General features: G+C 44.8%; 1 protein-coding gene and 1 non-coding gene across 2 annotated transcripts in view; one reads left to right on the top strand and one right to left on the bottom strand.

The window, feature by feature from the left end:
- LOC126336687 (high-affinity choline transporter 1-like) overlaps positions 1-15,806 on the bottom strand; it is a 347,185-nt gene that overhangs the window by 288,006 nt on the left and 43,373 nt on the right. The gene's annotated exons all lie outside the window — the stretch shown is intronic.
- Trnat-ugu (transfer RNA threonine (anticodon UGU)) lies at positions 4,829-4,903 on the top strand. Its single transcript has one exon. It is a non-coding gene; the product is annotated as a tRNA-Thr (tRNA).

Below are 15,806 nucleotides of genomic sequence, written 5' to 3'. Positions count from 1 at the left end.
TTGCCTCGGGTTCGATCCTCACTACCGTCCAGTTTTTGTATCGCTCTCGTGTTCAGTTCTAGGAAATCGAACAAAGACCATGTATGGCGACACTGTCTCTGGCGGACCACTTGAATTTGCGTGCATAATGGCCTGATCGGGTAACTTAGATGCTAAACAATTCAGAAACGGAACACGGAACAACATATCTCATTTTCTTCTTCACAATTATTTCTCAGCACAACCTCCCCTGCAACACCCTTACAGGCTTTTCAGACTGTTACGGACCCCCGTGAAAATTGATCAGATGACTCGCAGTTTGTTACTAACACTTCAGCACTTCACTCGTTTCGGACCATAGCCATCGAGTCAACAGCACTGGTATGCAAGCACAGACAAAATATAAAGGGCAGTCAAAACAAAATAACTCTCTTGGAGAAATGTATACACTATTTGTGTGGCTCTGTCGACATATCGATACTGTCGTTCTATTTGAGTTACGAGTGTGTTGTAGGATAGTCTTTGTCTTAAAAGATGTTAGTACTTTCTTCTCAGTATTGAGAAAACAAGATGGCTGGAGCACGCTTGATATTCGAGTAACGAAAATGTATTGTGAAGCGGTTTTTCAAGTTTGATGATGCCACTGAAGTGCAATGTCAGTGGAGGCGGGAGTTTGAAACAGAACCGCCAACCTGCCCAACGATTAAATGCATCATTGACAAGTTTGAATTGCATGGAACGATTTGTGATATTCACAAAGGAAGATCAGGAAGACAGCGTACAGCTACAAGGCCTGCTTCGTCGGCTCTCGTGGTGGAAACGTTTGTTAATTCTCCACAGAAGTCTGCTACACTATGTGCACGTGAAATGGGGGTTAGCATGTACTGCTAACGAAGTGTACAAAGAATGCTGAAAGCTTCAAAGTGGAAAGTTTACGTTCGACGATTACTGTACACGATTAATGATGACGATCGTGATCGCCGAATACAATTTTGCGAATGGTATCAGCAAATGGTAACTGATGACGAACAATTTGTAAAGAAGGTAGTGTGGAGTGACGGGACACAATTTAAACTTAATGGAACCGTGAATTGGCATAACAGTGTGTACTGGGCACCGCGTGTTTATATGGATAAAGCAGTCAGTCTACCAGGTGTTCATGTGAATTGTGGACTATCATATAAGGGCTTAGTAGGACCATTTTTCTTTGATGGTACTGTCACTGAAGATGTGTACCTCTAAATGTTACGCACATCAATTTTGCCAGGTATACATGAGCTTCATGGAGCTGATGAAGAGGTCTTTTACCAACAGGACAGGGTGACACCACATTACCACCTAGCCATACGAGATTTCCTAGATGACAATTTTCCAGGGCATTGGATTGGACGAAGAGGGCCCATTGAGTTCCCTCCACAGTCGCCAAATTTAACACCTATGGAGTTTTACTTGTGGGGAACTGTGAAAGATAACGTCTATCGACGTAAGCCACGGACGCTGGAGGAACTTCGCCAGGAGATTACAGCGACATGTGCAGCGATCTCCACTGTAGCACTGACGTAGTTGTGGCGACCGCACGTGGTTCTGTTCCGTGTATAGCCGCCAACGGTGAACATTTTGAACATTTCAAGTGGCCGTGCGCTAAACTGAACGTTGTACAACATGTGTGTTCAATTACTAAGTGTAAAATAAACACATAAGTAATACTCTTCGTTCCTTAAAGCGTGTATACATTTTCTGGCGGACTCTGTAGTAAGCAATCTGTTTACTGTTTAAAAAGTAATCATCATATCTATTAATACATGTATCTAACTGTGAGAGGAGATAGTCGGTGCGTTCATGGAAAATTGTTTTCATTTTGCATACGGAACATTGGTTGTGCCCAAGCATGCACTTCTTTGTCCGAAGCAAACTGACTCCTAGGAACGTCTTTCTTCAGAATTCCAAAAATATGGAAATCGAATGGGGGAGATAGGGACTGAATGGAGGGTGTACAAAGGATTACCAGTGAAACATCTGCAGTGTAATCGAAACAACTTGGCACCTTGTATGCCCACTCTGAAGAGAAGCATTCGTGGCCATCAATTTGCTTTGGGCGAATAGGTGCATGTCTGCATACAATCATGGATCCGTAAGCTCAAATGGTTCAAATGGCTCTGAGCACTATGGGACTTCACATCTGAGGTCATCAGTCCTCTAGACTTAGAACTACCTAAACCTAACTAACCTAAGGACATCACACACATCCATGCCAGAGGAAGGATTCGAATCTGCGACCGTAACGGTCGCGCGGTTCCAGACTGAAGCGCCTAGAACCGCTCGGACACACCGGCCGGCGGTTCCGTAAGCTACTGAAACATTTTTCCATGGAGGCAATGACAGTTTTGTCTCCCAGAAGGATAAATATATTAATAATGGCGATAACTTTCGAAATGAAAAATTTACATACTCTCTTGTTTTCATTTGACTGCACCTTATGTACGGTTCAGTCACATTACTGTGACCAACGCCTGTGTTCGACGTCGAATTGCTGTAGCCACTCACAGACGGTACGTGACAGCTCTAGCAGTGGAGGGTATGTGTCGTGGCGACGCGGAAAACAGTTCAGTCGTTGTCGTAATTAGGAAACCGAGCGATTTATCTGACGCCCAAAACGGCATTATCATTGGCTTTTGGCCAAGGGTGCAGTCATTTCCGAAGCGGCTAAGTTTGTAAACTTTCCCCCTGCCGCCGTGCTTAGTGTACAGGGGGATTATAATTAAAGTTAAACTTTCAAAACTCTGTAGGAATAGCACCACTGGTCAGAATGACGCCAAATTGCAACGGAATATTATCGGGGAGCCCGAAAACCTATAGGTGAAGAAAAAAAAATAGCTTGAAAGTTGATCAATAGATGGCGGTGTATGTGTCAGAATACATAAATGAAAACACCTGTCATGTACACGACCCGTTGAAGTTGGTATAAACACGCCGGGTACACGACTTTTCCTCCTTCCGCGTCTGCGACGTTCGCCATGACTGTCTCAATGCACGATCGCGCCCTGCTTGTAAAGCTTTGTTACAAGAACGATGACTATACACATGTCGCTGTGCAGAAGTTCCGGACACTGAAACGTTTGAAAAATGGCGTTGGTCTGATGACTGTCGTGAGTCTGGTCAAAATGATTCGGAAATTCGAAAAGATGGGTTCTTTTGGTATGCAGCCTGGTACAGGGAGGAAACGAATTGATTCGACGTCAGTGGAAGCGGTGGCCACAGAAGTGCAGGAGGAGACGAGTGGTGGTGTGCAAACGTGTAGTGCACGGAGAATTGCCCGAACATTGGACATACCTGTGAGCACAATGCGTAAAATCTTACAAAAAAGATCCTTCTTTGCTATCCATTCAAAATTATCCATGCGCACGAGTTGCTTCCCGTTGATCTCCCAGCAATACGCACCTTTACTTTGGAATTTCTTCCTCGTATGTCGCTGTTTGGTGCTGGGTACGGCATCATTTATCATAGGGCCATATTTTTTCGAAGAGACAGGTTACCTGTACCGTCACTGATAAGCGCTATGAACGTCTTTTGCGCAACCACGTCACTACAGCTCTCCAACAGCGTGGATGTGATCATTTTTATGCAAATCCGGTTAAGCATCTGCTGAAGCGCGGTTTCGGAAATGCTAGGGTTATCAGCCGCCACTTCCGTACAACCTGGCCTTTCCGATCACCTGATCTTAATCCGTGTGATTTATGGCTGTGGGGATATCTGAACGACGTTGTGTTCAGTGTTCCTATAGGAAGCTTTCCTGCACTGAAGGCACGCGTTGCGCAACACATTCTGAACGTGATGACGGGAACACCTCATCCAATTGTGGAATATGCTGCTTCTCGATTTCAACTTGTTGCAGAAAACGGTGGGCAGCATATTGAACATGTTTTGCGCCAGTCACACCGAAATTAATAATCCGATTTGATTTTGATTGATGCTTTTTATACAGTTTTTGGCCTCAGGACGGTTAAAAACCGATGTGATTAATGCTTTTTATGCGGTTTTTGGTCTCACGGCGATTAAAAACCTATGTGAATGATGCTTTTTATGCGGTTTTTGGCCTCAGAAAAATTAAAAATCCAATTTTTCCCATCCGATGTTCTAAACCTTGCAGTGGTGGATGGGCTTACGTAACTAATAGTAGCACACCTGTACATCCACGCACATTGAATACTACACTTCGTTTAACGTCAAACGTACACTTTAGGCATTGTTGTATGATTCATTTGTCATTTGTAGACGACCACTTGTGAATTATGATGCTTACAACGCCATCTACATTTTGTAACTATTTATTTTTCTTCTGTCATACGTTTTTGCCATTCACCGAAAATATTCCGTTGCAATTTGACATCATTGTGACCAGTGGTGTTATTTCTACAGCGGTTACAAAGTTTAACTTTAATTACAATCAACCTGTGTATCGTGATGGCAAAATAGCGCGATCTAAAACCGGCGCCGAGGCATTTGTGGTGCACATCGGACCATAGATGAAAGGAATTACAATTAAATCAGTACCATTAGCTGCTGATGGGCGTTGATATTCATCAACGGGGACAGTTTATGTCCTCCGGACATATCCAAAAGAACAGATGCCATCTTCATATCGTCTAAGGCTAACCGGCTGATGACCTTCTTCAGTGCGGATTCACACGATTTGCCTGAACTCTTACGGGACTCGGTGGATTGTCTGACGCGAGTAATTGGGCATTATGGCAGGGGCACTACGAATGTAGTGTGTGGACTGTAAATTAAGAGTGTGGGTCTCACGGGGAGCGTGCCAGCGATAAATCCCTGCAGTCGCACTATCCTCTGTGCCCTCGGTGGCTCAGATGGATAGAGCGTCTGCCATGTAAGCAGGAAGTCCCGGGTTCGAGTCCCGGACAGGGCACACATTTTCAACTGTCCCCGTTGATGTATATCAACGTCCGTCAGCAGCTAATAGTATTGATTTAATTGTAATATCATTCTAGAGAGCTGCACGATCACCAATCGCATCTGTTCTTTCGGACATACCTGATATGGATGAAAGGCTTGAACGACAGCTGCAGAGATGTGTGCGGCCGAATAGGAGACAACGGATAAGAAACTGACTGCCCACATGAACCAAGAGGTTAGCAACAGTGTCTCCTCAATGGCCCTTCACCGAACGTTGCTACTTACACACCTCCGTGACTGATTCGTGCACCCACGCTGACTGCTGTTCGTCAGCGACGAAGGCCGGAATTTGTACGCCATTGCCGAAACTGGACGTTCACTGAATGGCCTTCTCAGATGAATCGCGTTTCATGCTCCATCGGACAGATGGCCGTTGCCGTTTAGGACGTGGAAAGTCTGAAAGCAAATACCCTACAACAACGTTAGGAAGAGTCCAGGTCGGAGAAGAGAGCGTCTGGAGTATGTTTTCGTGGGCGACCTCGTCGTTTTGGAAGGCACAGCGAATGAACAGAACAGAACAGAACATCTACGTCTACATTTATACTCCGCAAGCCACCCAACGGTATGTGGCGGAGGACACTTTACGTGCCAATGCATTACCTCCATTTCCTGATCCAGTCGCGTATGGTTCGCGGGAAGAACGACTGCCAGAAAGCCTCGGTGCGCTCTCGAATCCCTTTAATTTTACATTCGTGATCTCCTCGGGAGGTACAAGTAGGGGGAAGCAATATATTCGATACCTCATCCAGAAACGCACCCTCTCGAAACTTGGATAGCAAGCTACACCGCCATGCAGAGCGCATCTCTTGCAGAGTCTGCCACTTGAGTTTGCTAAACATCTCCGTAACGCCATCACGCTTACCATATAACCCTGTGAGGAAACGCGCCGCTCTTCTTTGGATCTTCTCTATCTCCTCTGTCAACCCGACCTGGTACGGATCCCACACTTATGAGCAATACTGAAGTATGGGTCGAACGAGTGTTATGTAAGCCACCTCCTTTGTTGATGGACTACATTTTCTAAGGACTCTGCCAATGAGTCTCAACCTGGCACCCGCATTACCAACATTTAATTTTATATGATCATTCCACTTCAAATCATTCCGTACGCATACTCCCAGATATTTTACAGAAGTAACTGCTACCAGTGTTTGTTCCACTATCATATAATCATACAATAAAGGATCCTTCTTTCTGTGTATTCGCAATACCTCACATTTGTCCATGTTAAGAGTCAGTTGCCACTCCCTGCACCAAGTGACTATCTGATGCAGATCTTCCTGCATTTTACTGCAATGTTCTAATGGTGCAACACCTCTGTATACTACAGCATCATCCGCGAAAAGCCACATGGAACTTCCGACACTATCTACTAGGTCATTTATATATATTGTGAAAAGCAATGGTCCCATAACACTCCCCTGTGGCACGCCAGAGGTTACCTTAACGTCTGTAGACGTCTCTCCATTGATAACAGCATGCTGTGTTCTGTTTGCTAAAAACTCTTCAATCCAGCCACACAGCTGGTCTGATATTCCGTAGGCTCTTACTTTGTTTATCAGGGGGCGACAGTGTGGAACTGTATCGAACGCCTTCCGGAAGTCAAGGAAAATAGCATCTACCTGGGAGCCTGTATCTAATATTTTCTGGGTATCAGGAACAAATAAAGCCAGTTGGGTCTCACACGATCGCTGTTTTCGGAATCCATGTTGATTCCTACAGAGTAGATTCTGGATTTCCAGAAATGACATGACACACACGCATTTATCCTTGGGGACGTCCACTCCTACATGCAATTTGTTATTCCTCGGCATGATAGCATACACCAGCAGGACAATGCAACAGTCATACAGCTCGCAGTGTACATACTTGTTTCAAAGAGCACCAGGACAAGTCTACAATACTCCCCCGCCAGCTAACTCCCAGGTTTAGACATAATGGAAAATCTGTGGGACCACCTCGATCGAGCTGTTCATGCCATCGATCGTCAACCGAGAAACTTAGCGCAGTCAGCAACAGCACTATAGTCGGCACAGTTCCATATTCCTGTTGGTACCTTCCAGAATCTAACTGACGCTCTTCCTATACGTCTTGTAGTGGTCCGCACTGCAAGAGGTGGTTATTCAGGTTTTTGACAGGTAGGCATATTAATGTGACTGGACAGTGTATAAGCCACAACCTTACGAGAGCACACTGTCACTTACCAACGCTGTAGATGGTTTTAACAGGTCGTGTGATTAGGGCCTCCCGTCGGGTAGACCGTTCGCCAGGTGCAAGTCTTTCGATTTGACGCCACTTCTGCGACTTACGCGTCGATGGAGATGAAGTGATATTGATTAGGACAATAAATCACCCAGTCCCTGAGCGGAGAAAATCACCGACCCAGCTGGGAATCGAACCCTGGTCCTTAGGATTGACATTCTGTCGCGCTGACCACTTAGCTACCTTTATTTTTTTTATTTTTTTTACTCATTTTGTTCGATATAGTTCGTTGCGTTTGGTCGGAGCGGACGTCACAAGATATCCGTTCAAATGGATCGTTGGTTCCTTGTCTCCGTTTTTTATTACAGAGAGCACGCAGCCCTCTGACCGAACACGCTGGGCTACCGTGCTGGCACCTACCGGGGACGGACGCTGTAACAGCTAAAAAACTGTTGTGTGACTCTACACCATTGATGTAAAGTCATGGCAGTGAAGTAGTATGTGTGTGTGTGTGTGTGTGTGTGTGTGTGTGTGTGTGTGTGTGGCAGTCGGTTCTGTAGGATCGACATGAAGACGTTGGATGTTACGTGCATTTAGTTTACTTGTAAGTTGTCAGAGGAAGTACGTATTTATTCGAGAGAGCGTCAACGAACTGATATACAGATTTTCGTAAGGTAGACCATAAGGCAAAGCGCCCATACGAATACATAATCACTAACATGTAATTATATATTTACATAATTGTCTCTTTACACACACACACACTCACACACACACACACACACACACACACACACACACACACACACGCACATAGGGCGAAGCGAAATTCGTGCACTCGGGCTTCGTAGCGCGACTCTGACATGCCAGCTACAAAAAATGTCTCTCACAATATTTTGTCCGGCGAGTACATCCGGCAGAAAAAGGACGTTAAAGAGTAACTACCTACGTCAGAACATATTAGTCGTGCTGTACGATTCGTGCAGTGGACATAGTCTTAGGTTAGCATCCAGGAGGTCGAAGGTTCGAACCTGAGTTGGGGCGAATTTTTTTTACTTGCTAATTTCATTCTTACATTTCATACTGCAATATACACCGTTTCTTAGGTCACATGTACCCTAAATTTACAACATTTTCTAGCTGAACATAACAAATATGTAGTTAGACAAATAAGAAATATACCATTGTAACAAATGACTTGTCGTAGTGCAGAATAACTAGAAAAACAATATCAGTTTTGAGATGCTAAAGATGATAGCACAGTACAATAACACAACGTCTACTTGTCATTTATACTACATGTAACATGAGCGCTCAGATGTCGCACATTAGCAACCAGTGACAAGATTAGTGTCCATATTAATGACTGCATGACATCAACAACAGAATTCGTTGTTCTCAGAACAACAGATGCTCAAAGCGACCTCCCTGCACGTCCAAACATTGCGTGACCCGCTGGATCATACAGCTCTGGACCCTTCGCAGCAAAGCTGCATCCACCGTAACAAGAGCAGCATGCACAAGCGCTACTAATTCTTCGACATTCGTTGGCAGAGTAAAATACACGTATTTCTTCAGGTGTCCCCACGGAAAGAAATCCTGGCGATTTAGATCAGGTGAACGCAGTGACCATGCAACTGGGCCTCCACGTCCAAGCCGTTTCTCTGGAAATGTTCTGTCCAAATACCGTCACACATTAATTGCAGAGTGTGGAGATGCACCGTCATGTTGGAACCATATCCTCTGCCGAACAATTAGTGGAATATCCTCTAGCGCATCAGGCAGATCGTTCGAGACGAATGCATGATACCTTCGTGCAGTCGACCGGTCAGGCAACATATAGGGGCCCAAACACCTGTCGCCCAGTATTGCGGACCAAACGTTGATACCAAAGCGACCTTGAGATCAGCGGTCGCTGGTGACGTGCTGGTTAATCTCACACCAATAGTGGGCATTGTGCATATAGAAGACACCCTAACGAGTGAATGCTGCTTCATCCGCCCATATTACGGTGTTCACGAAGTCATCGTTGGCCTCCTGTTGTTGTTGGAACCATTCACAGAATTGCATCCGCTGATGCGATGTGCACGATGCAGGTGTTGCGTGAAAGCATAATGATAGCGGTGCAGCACGTTAACGACCGTGCATTGCGAGACACGCAGCTGCCTTCCAACGTTACGTGTACTTTGCTGAGGTTCTTGGTGTATAGCCTCCAGAATAGCTTCCTCAGTAGCTGGAGAATGGCGAGTCGGTGCACGACCTCTGTTACGCGATGGTAGGAGAGAACCTGACTCCCAAAGGCGCAACCCCATTATGAGGAAACACATTTTTATCTAGATGGCGTCGACGAGGATATCTAACAGCATATTCACGAGCGGCAACACCAGCCCAGTTATGAGATGCATCAAGGACCAGAAGCATATCCACATACTCATCGTTTGTGTACGCCACACTCGTTTAGAGGTTTACAATGAGAAAATTCAATACGTGTACGCATGTACATTGGAGTCTGTCATGGGTACGTTACCCGCTCGCAACTAGTCCCTAGCTGGTGGACAGCGCATACAATATACAGGGTGTTACAAAAAGGTACGGCCAAACTTTCAGGAAACATTCCTCACACACAAGTAAAGAAAAGATGTTATGTGGACATGTGTCCGGAAACGCTTACTTTCCATGTTAGAGCTCATTTTATTACTTCTCTTCAAATGACATTAAATCATGGAATGGAAACACACAGCAACAGAATGTACCAGCGTGACTTCAAACACTTTGTTACAGGAAATGTTCAAAATGTCCTCCGTTAGCGACGATACATGCATCCACCCCCCCGTCGCATGGAATCCCTGATGCGGTGATGCAGCCCTGGAGAATGGCTTATTGCATCACAGCCGTCCACAATACGAGCACGAAGAGTCTCTACATTTGGTACCGGGGTTGCGTAGACAAGAGCTTTCAAATGCCCCCATAAATAAAAGTCAAGAGCGTTGAGGTCAGGAGAGCGTGGAGGCCATGGAATTGGTCTGCCTCTACCAATCCATCGGTCACCGAATCTGTTGTTGAGAAGCGTACGAACACTTAGACTGAAATGTGCAGGAGCTCCATCGTGCATGAACTACATGTTGTGTCGTACTTGTAAAGGCACATGTTCTAGCAACACAGGTAGAGTATCCCGTATGAAATCATCATAACGTGCTCCATTGAGCGTAGGTGGAAGAACATGGGGCCCAATCAAGACATCACCAACAATGCCTCCCAAACGTTCGCAGAAAATCTGTGTTGATGACGTGATTGCACAATTGCGTGCGGATTCTCGTCAGCCCACACATGTTGATTGTGAAAATTTACAATTTGACCACGTTGGAATGAAGCCTCATCCGTAAAGAGAACATTTGCACTTAAATGAGGATTGACACATTGTTGGATGAACCATTCGCAGAAGTGTTCCCGTGGAGGCCAATCAGCTGCTGATAATGCCTGCACACGCTGTACATGGTACGGAAACAACTGGTTCTCCCGTAGCACTCTCCATACAGTGACGTGGTCAACGTTACCTTGTACAGAAACTTCTCTGACTCTGACATTAGGGTTATCGTCAACTGCACGAAGAATTGCCTCGTCCATTGCAGGTGTCCTCGTCGTTCTAGGTCTTCCCCAGTCGCGAGTCATAGGCTGGAATGTTCCATGTTCCGTAAGACGCCGATACATTGCTTCAAACGTTTTCCAGCCGGGATACTTTCGTTCTGGAAATCTGTATCGATACAAACGTACCGCGCCACGACTATTGGCCCGTGCTATTCCATACATCAAATGGGCATCTGCCAACTCCGCATTTGTAAACATTGCACTGACTGCAAAACCACGTTCGTGATGAACACTAACCTGTTGATGCTACGTACTGATGTGCTTGATGCTACTGCTGTAGAGCAATGAGTCGCATGTGAACACAAGCACCGAAATCAAGATTACCTTCCTTCAATTGGGCCAACTGGCGGTGAATCGAGGAAGTACAGTACATACTGATGAAACTAAAATGAGCTTTAACCTGGAAATTAAGCGTTTCCAGACACATGTCCACATAACATCTTTTCTTTATTTGTCTGTGAGGAATGTTTCCTAAAAGTTTGGCCGTACCTTTTTGTAACACCCTGTAAGCTCGCCGTCAGTCCTGCGTGCTGTTCCACATAATGCGCATTACCCCTCTGACAGATATTGTTCTGCATGATTCATCCCGACACCATTAACTGTGAAACGTTCGGTTTCGAATTACACTGTTTCCCTAACGGTAATAGACATGATGTCTGCACAATCCAATCGATAGAATAATAATAATATTAATAATAATAATACATTGAGATACATACTAAGCAGTATGCGGTTAGCATACTCAATTTTGAAAGGCATAATTAGTAGGGCCATGATGATAACACATAGAAATGTAGTCGATTTTGGACACTATTCGCAAAACATGTTGCTAGCTCTACTGGTAACGTAAGCCCTAACAGAACGCAATGGACCTGAACGAGGCAAGAATAATAGTTGGTACTAATCTATGGGACCACTGGAGGAGGGTACAAACAAAACAGGTTTCACGCCTTGTAGATGAAGTGGTGCGAATAAATTCACGTCCACGACGTGGGAAGGGGTTCTTTCAAAGGTGACCAATCTTCCATTTCTACGATTGTGGTATGTAAGTGCAAAATGTTTTCTAGAGGACCCGCTGCAATCGCTGTTGATGATTAAGATGAAAGATACCGTACCACCTAGACTACATTTACCAAATAAAAACCACATGCCTCTACATAAGATCGCACTATCGACCTCATGCATGCTAATCCAAACTCTATCCACTGCACCAACCATACAGCACGACTAATATGTGCAGACAGAGGTAGTGCCATACATGTGGTTACACTGTTGTCACACTGTCACTTTTTAAAGTCCTTTTTCTGCCGCTTGTACTCACCGGACGAAATTTTCTGAGAGATACTTTTCTATGTCTGTCATGTGAGGAGTCGCACTGCGAAGCCCAAGTGCGCGAATTTCGCTTCATTCTGTGTGTGTGTGTGTGTGTGTGTGTGTGTGTGTGTTCCTGGAGATGATGCCTACAAGCTACTCCATTATTATTACTTTTTTTTCTGTGAAGCCATTTGAGGACCACGTTCCAGTTTCAGTTCTTCAGTCTTTCTTCATTTCTTTTCTTCATGTATGCTTTCATCTGTTCGCTACGTTTCTTCTTTTTGTCCTTAGACCATTTTGAACCAGTCTTTTTAGCCACCCTTCCATTTTCAGTATTTTTTTTCTGAAAGACTTCTCTGTTGTTTATATCTTTTGTTTTTATATTGTTTCTTTCTAAATCCTTTTTTAATTCGTTGACCCAGTTTGTTGTGGACTTCTTACCGCACAAATATTTGAAAATCTTATTAATTAATGTACTGTCTTGCATTGCAAAAACATGTCCAAAAAGCAAGAGTCTTCTTTTCCCTTTATGTTTGAAACATTTTCTGTATTTTAGTATGTTTCAGCATTAATTCGTAATTTCCAACCTTATGCTAAGTTTTGTAGTCCTGATAATTTCCTTATAATTTGCCCTTCTAATACTCCTGATTTATCTAAATTACAGTTTAATGTCAGGTATTCGCTTGCATATTATTATTATCATTATTTTTAGTATTTTATGGGTTGTTTGGTTGATTTGGGGGAAGGGACCAAACAGCGAGGTCATTGGTTCCATCGGACTAGGGAAGGACGGGGAAGGAAATAGGCTGTGTCCTTTCAAAGGAACCATCCCAGCATTTGCCTGAACTGATTTAGGGAAATTACAGAAAACCTAAATCAGGGTGGCCGGACTGGTGTTTGAACTGTCGTCCTCCCGAATGCGAGTGCAGAGTGCTAACCACTGCATCTCACTCGGTATTAACATATTATTACATTGTCTTTTTTGTACAGTACTACCTCAAAGTCAACATCCTGTGGCCTTCCGAAAAGCTATGTAGGAAACTATTGAGTATTATGGCAGCGAAACAGAGACGCTTTCGATGCGTTTCTTTATATCTGGTACGGTCTCCTGGGGAACACTACTGCATCAGGTGCGAACTGCAACATTTAAACTTGTACGACAACTAATATAATCGATGAGCAAGTAAACCATAAAGACAACGTTGTCTGATACGCAGTGGGCAGTCGAAAAAAACCGGCAACAGTTTCCTGTATTGTATTAGTAAAGTGGCCTTTGTAGTATTGTAGTACGCTGTATAAGGACAACCGTGCGTACAGTAAACTGTGGGACTCCTTAGAGGTAATGTTTCATGGTGTACTCGCATGCAGTTCGTACCGGCAGCGATAGCAAATAACATCTAATAGTGTCACTTACCGTCACGCACACTTCCGTCCATCATGAAGGTCGGGACATGCTGCTAACCGCGGTACTTTCCAACGTATTTCCAGCCGTATAGCAACACTGTAGAATCGTTGAGGTAACAGACGACGCTGAGGCAAGGGGTGTACAGACTGAAACTTTTTCGGAGACGTTTTCATAACTTCAACGGGAGAAACGGATATGCCCGTCTTGCGGCTTTCTTCTCTACATTTGGAAGCGTAGTACTGAAGAAAGAACTGAGACTTCAGAGTATCGCGTGCTACTAGCTGCTGTGAATAACATCGGCTGGCTGCTAGCTCTGTCGAGATGTTACTTACTCTTCCGTAAACCGTCTCACACGTGATGTGAAAGCTAATACAGACTTAGCGGGACGATGATGTTGACGTCATAACACAGAATTTCGTGTTGCAATGTATTTGGTCGTCAACAACGCAGTACGTCCCGTTGGATTTTGGCAAAGTGCTACGAAACAAGAATCAGTGCCTTGGAAGATCGCAAACGCTGAACCGAGCAGACGTTATATTGGGATGGAGATTACTAAATCTAAAATGCCTTATTTGTTGTTGTTTTTTTAATATTTGAACTTATCAACTATTTACATATGCTCTTTCAAGACGCTAGCACATTAAAAGCATCATTTTGGTACGATTTGTTTAAACAAAACGTCGTGAAATTATTATGACTGAGGTTAAAACGGCCGTTATATCTCTGCATGAAAGGATATAGCATGGAAATACAAATCTCTCCAGTTTATTTTCCTCAGCTAATCTCTATCAACATCTCCACTGATCATATTAAAATGTCAGCTTTGGTGTAAATGGTTCGAATGGCTCTGAGCACTATGGAACTTAACATCTTAGGTCATCAGTCCCCTAGAACTTAGAACTACTTAAACCTAACTAACATAAGGACATCACACACATCCATTCCCGAGGCAGGATTCGAACCTGTGACCGTAGCAGTCCCGCTGTTCCGGACCGAGCGCCTGAACCGCTAGACCACCGCGGCCGGCTGTCAGCTTTGTTTGAAATTAATTTGGAAAGCAAGCATAAAAGAAACAGCAAGAGAAATAGAAATTTTGATGATATTTGTGTTATTTTCACAGATACAGTGTATTTGGAAGTGACTTATTTTCTCATTTCCGGGATATATACATGGTTCCCTGTCGGAGATATAATTTTAACTCCTTAAAGATGTGTGGAACGCTTGTTAACAAAAAAAAGCTATGATATTTTGTCTAGGAGAAAATGGAGCATTTTAAAACCTGTCTATCCGACGCATTGTTCTGTGTCAGTAGGTACACTATGTTCTTCATTATTTTCTCTGCGCATCTTTGAGAACCGTTAGTGAAGTTAACGCAGCTACGTTACGTGTGTCTGTTTTCGCAAGTATGTTGTGTGTTTTCACGGGACGATGTATCAGGCAACTGCACTCGAGAGCGATCACGTTCCATGTAAGAGTTTCATAACGTTCATCAACCACGATGGAAACGGCCGTGACGTTCACATCGTGGGGATCATCACATGGGTTCACGTGGCACGGCCATATGCCGTGAGGACCAGTTGAGTTGGAACAACGAAGAAGCATGGGCCGCTACCGGGAAGTATTGAAGTTGTATTGACACGGCTGGCCAGTGGCGACCAGGATTTGCTAATACCTCGAGAGGTATGTCTATGGATGACGTGTGAATTTCCCATGTAGAAGAAAAAATTAATCGCCAAGCTTTCGTGGTGGGTTCCTCCTTCTACACTCTGGGAAATGGAAAAAAGAACACATTGACACCGGTGTGTCAGACCCACTACACTTGCTCCGGACACTGCGAGAGGGCTGTACAAGCAATGATCACACGCACGGCACAGCGGACACACCAGGAACCGCGGTGTTGACCGTCGAATGGCGCTAGCTGCGCAGCATTTGTGCACCGCCGCCATCAGTGTCAGCCAGTTTGCCATGGCATACGGAGCTCCATCGCAGTTTTTAACACTGGTAGCATGCTGCGACAGCGTGGACGTGAACCGTATGTGCAGTTGACGGACTCTGAGCGAGGGCGTATAGTGGGCATGCGGGAGGCCGGGTGGACGTACCGCCGAATTGCTCAACACGTGGGGCGTGAGGTCGCCACAGTACATCGATGTTGTCGCCAGTGGTCGGCGGAAGGTGCACGTGCCCGTCGACCTGGGACCGGACTGCAGCGACGCACGGATGCACGCCAAGACCGTAGGATCCTACGCAGTGCCGTAGGGGACCGCACCGCCACTTCCCAGCAAATTAGGGA

This window comes from Schistocerca gregaria, chromosome 2 (genome assembly GCF_023897955.1).
Source record: "Schistocerca gregaria isolate iqSchGreg1 chromosome 2, iqSchGreg1.2, whole genome shotgun sequence".
Classification (NCBI taxonomy): domain Eukaryota; kingdom Metazoa; phylum Arthropoda; class Insecta; order Orthoptera; family Acrididae; genus Schistocerca; species Schistocerca gregaria.
The sequence above is the reverse complement of the archived record's forward strand: the minus strand, read 5'-3'. Positions and strand labels throughout refer to the sequence as shown.